Source organism: Charadrius vociferus, unplaced genomic scaffold (genome assembly GCF_000708025.1).
Source record: "Charadrius vociferus isolate BGI_N301 unplaced genomic scaffold, ASM70802v2 scaffold282, whole genome shotgun sequence".
NCBI classification, from domain to species: domain Eukaryota; kingdom Metazoa; phylum Chordata; class Aves; order Charadriiformes; family Charadriidae; genus Charadrius; species Charadrius vociferus.
This window is the reverse complement of record NW_009647731.1, coordinates 6,583,351-6,593,959: the sequence shown is the minus strand read 5'-3', so window position 1 is coordinate 6,593,959 and position 10,609 is coordinate 6,583,351.

Here is a 10,609-nt window from a genome sequence, read left to right as displayed (position 1 = left end):
GCCCCGCCCCACCGCCCGACAGCCAATCGGCATCGAGGGGGGGCGGAGCCTCCCGCCCCGCCCCGCCCCTCCCGGACCCGTGGTGTCCCCCCTGCCTGTATCCCCATCGCTGCTCTGCCTGCGCTCTGCCTGCGCCCTGCCTGCACCCTGCCCGCATCCAGCACTGTTGGCATCATTCTCCATGGAAAAGCAACGGGCGCCTGTCAGGGAGTGCAGCGATAGGATGGGGGGTAACGTTTTTAAACTGAAAGAGGGGAGATTTAGATTAGATATTAGGAATAAATGGAGGTGAGAGGGTGGTGAGGCACTGGCACAGGTTGCCCAGAGAAGCTGTGGCCGCCCCATCCCTGGAGGTGTTCAAGGCCAGGTTGGATGGGGCTTGGAGCAACCTGGTCTAGTGGGAGGTGTCCTTGCCCATGGAGGGGGGTTGGAACTAGGTGATCTTTAAGGTCCCTTCCAACTCTGACCAGTCTATGATTCTATGTGTGTCCCCTGCCCCAGCCCAGACAACCCCAGAGCCTGGGACCCCCTGTAAAACCTTCTGGCTTAAGGGATGGTGCTACCAGCTCTGTGCAGGGTCTGTGGCTATGGCTTCTCCCCTTCGTCAGCTTCGTTTTCTCCATCTTCCCCAGCCCTGCCAGACCGAGCCACTGCAGGACTGGGAGGTGGAAGTCCCAGCTTTCCTGGTTTCTGGCTTTCCTCTGTTGCATTGGACAGGTCTCTCTGGACTTTTAAAAATGCAGCTTTTACCCTGTCTGGTCAAACCACACTAAATCTAGGGACTGCTGCAAGAATTAGCACTGTTATTTGGTAATGAGCAATAAAGCACATGAAGCATCCCGGGGCTGTAATGCTCAGATAACAGACCTCGAGCAAATCCCTGGCCGGCTCTCATCCACTTCCATGAAACCTGCTGCTAGGAACTACTTGGGCTGGATTCTCATTTACTTGTTCAGCCCTCTATTTGGCTCTGAACCTGGAAGATTACTCTTGGGTGCATTTAACTGTTTTACTCCTCTTTTAAACCTCTTAAAATAATGTGAAACAGCTGTTGGGTAAATGAGAGTGAGGTCCCCTCTTTCCTTTTTTTTAATCTTCGGCATGTCTTACAGCAGCACCAAACATTCCCCGCAGCAGTCTGAGAGCAACTGGAAGGCACAGTTATTTTTTTTCCCCCCTATATATACTTATTCGGCTAAGACTGCTCTGCTGTTCCAGCTGGACCATAAAAATCCCTTCCAGGCTTAGAGTTGATTTACAAGGTCACAACCTAGGAGCTATTTATTTATTTATTTACACGCTGTTTATTTAACCCTGACTAAAGGCCACACACCAGCCACGGACCTGCTGCTTGGCAAACTATTCCCTCACGTTCCCATGGACTTTGCTGCTCGTCATCTGCTGGAGCACAGCGCGACCCTGTTTGGTGGGAAGGGCGGGAGGTACGGCATCTTCATGAGCAGAGGGAGACCTAATGCTGAATGAAAACCAGAAGGATTGCAGCTGGGAGTATTTGTCCAGGGCTGGTATCTGTAACACCAGTTTTAAAAAATAATAATCTGAAACCAGGTTAGGACAGAGGAGTTTGGGGGTAGAAACACATTTTTTTTCTACATCTAGCTGGAACACTTAAAGCAGGTACGAGTCCTGTGGTGCATCACCACACCAAAGCCTTCACAGCTGAGACTCTTGGATGGATTTTGTGAGTGTGTGTAGTCCATTTCAGTGCAAAATCAAGCAGATCAAAATCTGATAAAATCTTAAATTCTTTTTCGAAGATGACACTGACAATGGCAAACAGTGTTGAGGGTACCATGTGGCTGTTTTGCTTGCTATTCCTGGAGCATCATCCATCTGTCATCTGTTCAGATCCATTATTGCTCTAGTATCGTTGTACAATTAATAAAAAATGTAACCTAATCAAATGCCAGCTCTTTGCCTATCAAGCTGTGCTATCAGATCTCCAGTTGGAGATCCTCATCCTCCTGTAAGCTTTAAGGTTGGAGAAGTAAAGGAAATTACTAGCAAGTATGCAATAAACCAGAAGACGCATAATCATGCGTTGCTTCCCAGTATCTTTGTTGGTTCAACAAGCATCAATCTGGAATGCCAGATCAGAGCTGGAGCCAGAATGTCTTTGGGAAACAATGCATCTCCAAAGGAAAAAATAAGCAAATTTATGATTTCTGTACAGAACACCCCTCTGGCTCTTGCAGCACAGAGCACTCAAATAATCACAGTAGGCTTAACCCCTTTCAGAGCATTACCTTTTGCAAATCTCCTTTAACTCAGAATTTCCTTGGTTTTTTGAATTTCAGACAGCTCTTTAACATGATTTTAATATAGCTCTTTTTTTTTTTTTTGCATATTATTTAAGGGTATCAGGTCAGGAGAAGAGCTCTTGAATCCATTCAGAAATGGATTGTTTCTACTAGCTCTCCCAATCACAGTTTTTAATCGGCAATTGATCTATTTTTTCCCCTTGGAAGTCATTAAAAAAACCCAAACAAACTCTTAGTAGTTTTTAGGACAAATCAGTCTTATGTTGCGCAGAGCATAATGGATAGATCCGATTGAAATCAAAATGTATTGCATTTGAGGAACCCTGTTGGCATGAGCTGTGAAGCTTCAACCTTTCAGGAACTGGAGTAGGTTATCTAGGTATATTTTTAAACCCAGTCCTTTGAGATGCTTTGCACAGCTTCCTGCTTGTCCTCTTGCCTCTCTCCGTGCAAAACAGATTGCAAGATGAGGGTCCTATTGCATAGGTATGCATCTACATACATGGCGCTGCCCTGGGGAATGTCAGCAGCACCAGCAGCGGGGCAGGAGACTGGAACAGGGCTGGGCACTGGGGCTGACACCTTCCTTTGGTGTTGCGGTGGCTGGGGCAGCACCGGGGGCAGTGGATTTGCTGTTGCCCAGCTCCGTGTCCTGGGGACAGACAGGTGACTTGCTGCTGCAGCCCATCCCTGGATCTCCAGGGATGCTCTGAGCTCTGGGTACCACGTCTTGGCACTCTCACGTGGCCTGCGAGGTTGGTTGGAGAGCGAGGATGTCGGCAGAGAGGTGACGAATGTTTACAGAAGCATGGTGGGGTTAGCAGATGAGGAGAGTGAAGAGACAATTTTAGCTTGTTGAAAACATAATCTCTTAATGTAGTTGGAGGAAGAAAAAGTTTTCAGGGAGGGAGAGGAATAATTTAGATGAATACGAGGAGATTTAATGAGTGGTAATGTGATGAAAGGAAAGATTTGATATGAGTATCTGAAAGAGCTTTTAGGACATCAAACCCATTAGGTTGCCAGGAGTGGCAGTGGATGTCTCATCACTGAGGCCTTTATACTTGGGTTTATCAAAACCCTAATTTTCATCTTTGAATCAAACTGCATCATGTCTAAGACTGGACTTTCCCAGCTCTTATTTTTAGCTTTAACGTGGCTTCTTACCACATCTCAGCAACTTGGGTCTTGACAAGTAACCTTCAGTTTTCCCTAGGCAAAGAAAAATAAACAGTTATCATTTTTACCAGGTAACCAGCTGGATTTAAGGAAGCTTTTCTGGAGAAATGAAGTGAAGGAGCAGTTTCTCTGTGGCTGTGAGGCTTGCGTAGGTAGAGCAGAAATCTTCTGTGGGCCAGCAGCTGGGATGAGCAGTTGCCTGCCAGGAGCAAGGGGTGACTGGGCTGCTGCTTATGACCCAAAAGGATCTTATCTTCTTTGTCCAGCCTTGGTCCAGTCATGTCCTCATTGCAATCAAATTCAGGTACTGTCATTATTAGCATAATATCCTCTTAAAATATTAACTGTTTGTTCTCCTAAGGCATCAGTCAAAGCCTGCTGAAATGCCTGGAAGGCCTCCCACTGAGTTCAGTGAGCTTCATGTTATTGTCATTCTTTCTCTGGACAAAAAGTTCTATGTAAAAGCAAACAAAAACTGCATTTGCTGTCCCCTTTTCTTCCTCCTGTCCTCCTAAATCCCTTTTGAAACTTAGCATACATCTGAGAAACCATTTTGTGTTGCTTACCTGGACAGTTTGACTAAAACCTGAACTGAAGGAAAGCAGATGAGAAACAGCTCTCCAAGTCTTCATGTGAATTGATCAGGCTTCACCCTCTCTGTGTTGTCCCAGGAAGAAACTGTCACTTGGCTCTGTTCTCGTTGGACATTTGTTATTAGAGAAATAGAGACATGATGGAACACTGCCACAAGATCCATGTCTCTTGTTTTTAAAATAAACATCTTGGCTTTGACTTGACGTTTATTTTCCATAAATGCCTCAGCTTCAATTTGGCATTTCAGCAACAGCAGGAGGCTGTTATCCTGTGACAACATGCAATTCCATTGACATTATCTCTTGATTACATGTGACTGCACCAAATACTGTATGTAGTTGCTTTTAGTTAAACAATGCCACAAAAATACAAACCAAATGTATTAAATAACAGAAATGGCCATACTTTTCAGCCCTATACAGTGCGTGTGACACCATAATTACATGAGGGATGCTATGTAGTAGCGTGTGCTATGTTAGTAAGCACACTCTGAGTTTGACCTCATGGGACCAAAGTAGTGAATGCCTATTAATTCGTCTTGACTCAAGGGCTGTGGTTGATGTGTTGGTCAACGTGTACAGGACTGAGTGTATCAACAGTTTGAAAAACTCTAAACTAATCTGAAGACAGACAAATAAGTCCTGATGGTCTGGAACACCCCACCACAGTAACCCAGCCCTTGTTCAGAGCTTATTTTTTTTTGTCAGGAGACCCTCTCACAAGCAGGCTGATTCCCTCCAGGTGTTAAAAGAGATGCAATGACTATCTGTCTCTCTGTCTCTGTCTCTCATACACTGAGTAAAAAGAGGCTGAGGAACAGCCAAGCCAAAGGCCTCCTTGTCTCCTGAAATCTGTGTTGTATTCTTGCTAAAAAGCCAAACCTCAGGAAAATGCTGAGTTTGACCAGTGAATTCAACCCTATTCAATCCTTCCAGAATGGACTGAGGACTCTTTTTTTTTTTCCCTAGTGCCCTTCAGAAATGCCCAGACTTTGAAGAACCTCTGATTTCCTCTGTAGGATTGAGGCCAGCTCTCTATTTTTTCTGTATTTCCTGAGAATCGTGATGCATTTTGTAATCCTACCCACAGTTTTAAAGAAGTGTAGGGCCCTGGCCTGAGATGAGTGGGAAAGGTGTCCCTTTCAGAAGGCAGGTTTGGTCTTGTACGTGCAGAAGAAGTTTGTACTGGGAGTAAAACTTCTGGCTCATGCCAAGTGTATTTATTTGTCATACAGAAGCCTGATTCAAAAGGAGTTACACCAATGTCCGCTTGTTAAAGACCTGGCTCTTTGTCTATCTAGGTGCTCATTTTCAACATTCCCTTCTCCAGCCTTACTCTGTCCTGCTCAGAGGAGGTCTGCAGTTCAACTTTTCAATATCTCCCTCAGGAGAAATTCTTATTTCACTTTTCTCAGTGACACACTGGAATCTACATGATCCAGACTTGCTGTTGTTGACTGAGCCCTTGACTGATGTCCCAGTTCAAAGAGTGCTTTTACCATTGTGTTACCATTCACTCTGCAGGAATGAATTTTCCTTGTGCAAAAGCAATGTTCAAACTTTACTACGAACAAGCCATGTTTGGTGTTTCTGGAAGCAGAGTGTTCTTTTTTCTATTGACACAATTTTTATAAAGTAAATTCTCATAATTATTTGACAGAAGCGTTTTATTTGCAATCTAAACTAATATTAATCTGGAGCAATAATAATGAGCTCATTAATCCAGATTATAACTAAGAGTTGCCTTTAACTGCTCAATTTGCCAGGTCTCACTGTTTGCATCCCCCTGTGCTTTCTTGACATCCAGACTCCTCCACAAAGACACTGGCACTGTGAGAAAAGCCTGACCAAGGCTGCCTCTTTTTTAAGCATCAGTGATTCCTTTGAGAGGGGTGGCGAAACATTTTACAGCAGGCCGGAAAATTCTGCGGTGGCCAAAGCCTTTGTTTATACAGAGAGATTGTGGTCGGAGACCAGAGCAGAGGAGTGACGACTAGGAGTCCTCTGAGATTTTACTCTATTCCTGCTTCAACGCATATTGGCTGCAGGAAATGGCTTTATTTCTTCATCCCGATGCTTACCCATCTGTAGGATGAATCTTGCGTGCTTTGGGAAATATCTCACTCTTTAATTGGAACAAAAAGCTAACCCTTTACGAGCACCCACTGAGGTGTGGGCATGAGGTGCAGTGAAAAGGCACAGTGACACTGTTTTGGGGTCGAGCAACATGCTGGTTAGTGAAGCGTGTAAGCCAAAAAATCATTTCTTTCCCCTTCACATCACGGAGGACTATAGCACCTAAGCTAGTGGCTGGAACATGCAAAAAGACTAATTCAGGTGGCCTGGGGTGGAACCAGCATTTTCAGATGTTTGGGAAACCTGTGTCTATGTTCTGGATGGCAAGAAATGGACTTGAGCAGTGTGGCTGCAGGCCCGGCTCTGGCTGGCTGTGAGGGTGGTTGCGTGGCTAAGACTGATTTGGATGTCTGGGCAGCCCAGTGTTGTTGGCTGAGTGCCTCCAGATGTAAGACTCAGGCGGGGAATGGGTTACAGCTCCAACTGCTTTCTTTTAAGCAAGAAAAGTCAACTGCAGTTCATTCTAACTCAGGGCAGTACCCTGGGAAAGAGCTCTGAATAGTTGAGATTATGTCACAACATGCGAAAAAGCTGAATGGTTATTCCTTTTTGGTGGCGTTACAAATGCCTTTTGAAGCTGTTGCAAATTTTCTTTTTCTAACATGTCTTTCAGGCAGCGCATAATGTTCAGTGACAGGCTTTTTCTAAGTAATGATCCTCATAAGTTGCCTTAGTATCTTTTAAAACAACTCAAGCCTTTTTTTTTTTTTTTTTTTCCTTTTCGTTAAGGGGAAGAATAAGCCTTGCCTTAGATTTCATAAGCAGTAATTGCTGCCTGTTAGCACCCAGCCCTAGCCCTGTGTGTCCTCTCAGCTAGCTATCAAATACGCAACACTAACCTGCCATGCCACATATGAACAGAGCAAAGCTACTTTAAAGTGATGAGGGATGTACCCCTCCAAAAGGTGTTGGGATCCCGACTGCTTTCATTTGGTGCAAATAATCATAGGATTAGCTATAAGAGGAAGAAATACTATGAAGCATCAGAGTTAGATGGGTGTCAGGCAGAGCCATGTGAAGTTGCTATTATGTAACATAAGAAAATCTAAAAGCTTATAGTTATCAAAAAAAAAATCTGTCCATGGAAACCTATTTCAACAACTTTGGCCTAATTCTGTGGGGTTGCTCTTCCCTAACCTGTTGCTTTGGACGTCTCTGATATGTGTCTTGGATATCTAATTCTGGAAATTGCTGAGAAAGTTTGAACAACCTTAACATTAACCTTAGATATAGTCATCGCATGTCATTAAGTAAAAACTGCTGTGGTTCATTTGTCACAGAATGAACAGTTGACTTGCACCCACCTCAGATCAGGGCGAAGTAGTCTGCTACCAATTGCAGACCACCACAGTCCTCTGGCAAGTGGCAAAGGAGAAGTGCTGGAATCCTGTTGTGCCTACTTCTTCTAAACACATTCACTGTGTTTAAGCCAATGCTTTAAGTAACACATCTGCTTCTACTATCCTCTTCTTGCTGGCTATGAGACACCCCTGCTGACCATTTCTTGTTGGTCTCAATACTGCTGATTTGGATTAAGCTGTTTGTCACCTACTCACATTTTGCTTTTCAATAGTTTCGGACCAGGACATGCCCTTTTTTTCTTCTATCTGTCGTAAAATCGTGCAGAGATACTGATAAATTGCTCTACTCTTCACCAGTTTGCTTATCTATTTGTGATAACGAATTAAATTATGATATTTCAGCTCTGCAGGTAACAGCATATCTCCGATGGCAAATCCTCTGTTCAGGTACCACCCATTGGGAGGTATCTCTTCAGTCTGCATTTAGCACCAGACACCCGGCATGAGAAGGTGAAGTGCTCAGCATTCCCCAATTTCCTGGAGGTAAAGTAGATAAACGAGTACTCTGTACTTCTGAAAATCTGGCCAGAATATAAAGCTATATAACTACACCTTCCAGTAAAATGATTGTGGTTTTAAATCACAGCTGTAACTAGTAATAGAGCTGAAGTGACCCTGGGTCTGGCTTTGGTCTCAATGCCTTTCTTTTCATCATAACTTGTCTCAAAGTCTTTTTTTGAGCTAAATGAGTCTCCTGCATTTAAAACTCTGTGTTGTTTTGGCATTGGAGTCTGACAATAATTTTGCGTGACTATAGTCTTTGCTTAGAAATTTGTATCTGATATTCTGTCCTTGTTATGGGCGCCATAAACTCCCAAGCAACAGAGCATGAACTGCATACCTTCCAGTATCTGAAGAGGGCCTGCAAGAAGGCTGGAGAGGGAGTTTTTACAAGGGTATGTAGTGACAGGACAAGGGGTAATAGCTTTAAACTGGAAGAGGGTAGATTTAGAACAGATATTAGGAAAAAAAATCACTATCAGGGTCATGAGGCACTGGAACAGGTTGCCCAGAGAAGCTGTGGATGCCCCATCCCTGGAGGTGTTCAAGGCCAGGTTGGATGGGGCTTGGAGCAACCTGGTCTAGTGGGAGGTGTGCCTGTCCATGGCAGGGGAGTTGGAACTAGGTGATCTTTAAGGTCCCTTCCAGCCTAAGCCATTCTATGATTCTATGTCAGCTCAGCCTTGGCAGCTCCAGTCCACCCCTACGCCTCTCCTGACAATCTGTGCTGGTGGTGCAATCACCATAGACTTCAGGGCTCCTTCATGGATGGTGAAGCCACAACACTGGTGAAGTTATAAGGCTAATCTTAAGGTCTTAAACCTAAAGAGATGGCAGAGGGGAGGCCCTGATCCAGCCTGGTAGTGCTAGATCAGATTCCCAGGGATTTGGGGAAGATTGGAGGGTACTTAGCCCCTTGCAGGATTCGGCCATTAGTAAACATCCCCCCTGAAAATTACAAAGCCTTCTTTCCAGACTCCTCAAGCTGTAATTAGCTTTAATAATTGTATGAAAGAGGAGGGAAATGACATGCAGCATTAGTGTTAGTAACCTCCTCAACATGATGCCTCTTCATGGGGATGTCCCGAGTAAATCAAGTCCCAAGAAAAGTATTTCTCTTGAAATGACATTGCCTTTGACAACAGATCACAGTATTTGCCACCTTAATCATTCTACCCATTTTTATGCTTAGAAAAATTACTTAAGTTCTAGAAATTGTATCTTTTTTATTAAAAAAAAAAGATGGAGAGAGCGAGGTAGTCAGTTGGTGTGGGTAAATTGCCAAAGTTGTAGTGACTTCTCTGGAGCTTTACTGGAGGCATTTAACACAGCTCTGCCAGTCCTATGTTTCTCTAGTTTTGTTCAGCATCGGTCATTCTTGAGTCCTATCTCAATTTTCATTGTAAGAGCCTAATTTTGAATTCAGCTTAACTAGACCTCCCTTTTCCCCTTCCTCTTCAATCAGCAAGATATTTAATAATATACAAATACCTCACTGTGCTTGAAGCTGAATTCATTTATGGTCAAGTGACATAAATGGCACCTGCTAGAAATTCTTGATATACCTGCTGCTTATATACAATGCTTTCGGACAAAAAGGGAGATTAACCTTTTTTAAAAAAAAAGTTTTCTCTGTTAGCTGTTATACTTAATGCATATAACTCCCTCATATCCGAGTAGCAAAAAATTACAGCTGCCAATAAATTTGTAATGCATTAGTAACAATGCCGTAATTGCATCTAATAAATACTTTCTCTGCCCTCACTGGGCTTTTGTGAAGCTGAATAGCTGTGAACCACTTTTGCAGTCCTCATCTGAAAGGTCTCCTATAGACAGAATAATATTACTATTTTAAATAGCAGAACTGTTGCTGAGCCACCTCTGTGTTCAAGCTGTTTTTGACAGTAACCACAGGCAGTCTCGAAATCTGAAACTGCTAAGCTCATAGTTAGCTTAGCTATTCTCACTCAGCAAACACCTTGTTCCTTATGATTTATTTATCCCTTTATTCTGCAGACTATCCAGGAATGAGATTGGGGGTTTTTACACATTAATTATTCATAATGATTCAAGGAGTTTGTTTATGCAAACACATTTCAGGCCACAGGCTCTCTATGAACTCTTTGCCTTCCTAATTGCCTTGCGTATTTGCTGTTCATCATGTGCTGCCCACAGAACTCATGGATCACGGCAAACCATATCATGTGGCACTGCTTTTGTTCTCTGACTGATGAGTCTCAAACCCAGGAAAGGTGTTCCTGGAACACACGGGAGGGTTTCTGACATGAACGTTAGGGCATCTTGCTGTTTCCCAGGTCTCTGCAGCCCTCATCCAACAGTTCCTGAAATGGCAGATTCCCTCTCACTATTTTTGGAGACTGAGTTGAGCAGCTAGCATTGCTCTCAACTTTTTATTTCAGTTGCCACTAGCAGTTGTAGTACCGGGGAGGTGGATGGTTTGAGTGAGATAGGAGAATGACTGAATCTGGCACGTGGCAACACAGGTGCCCTTCTACATACCTAAACCAGGCTAGTCAGGTCAAAGTTAGGAGGGAAA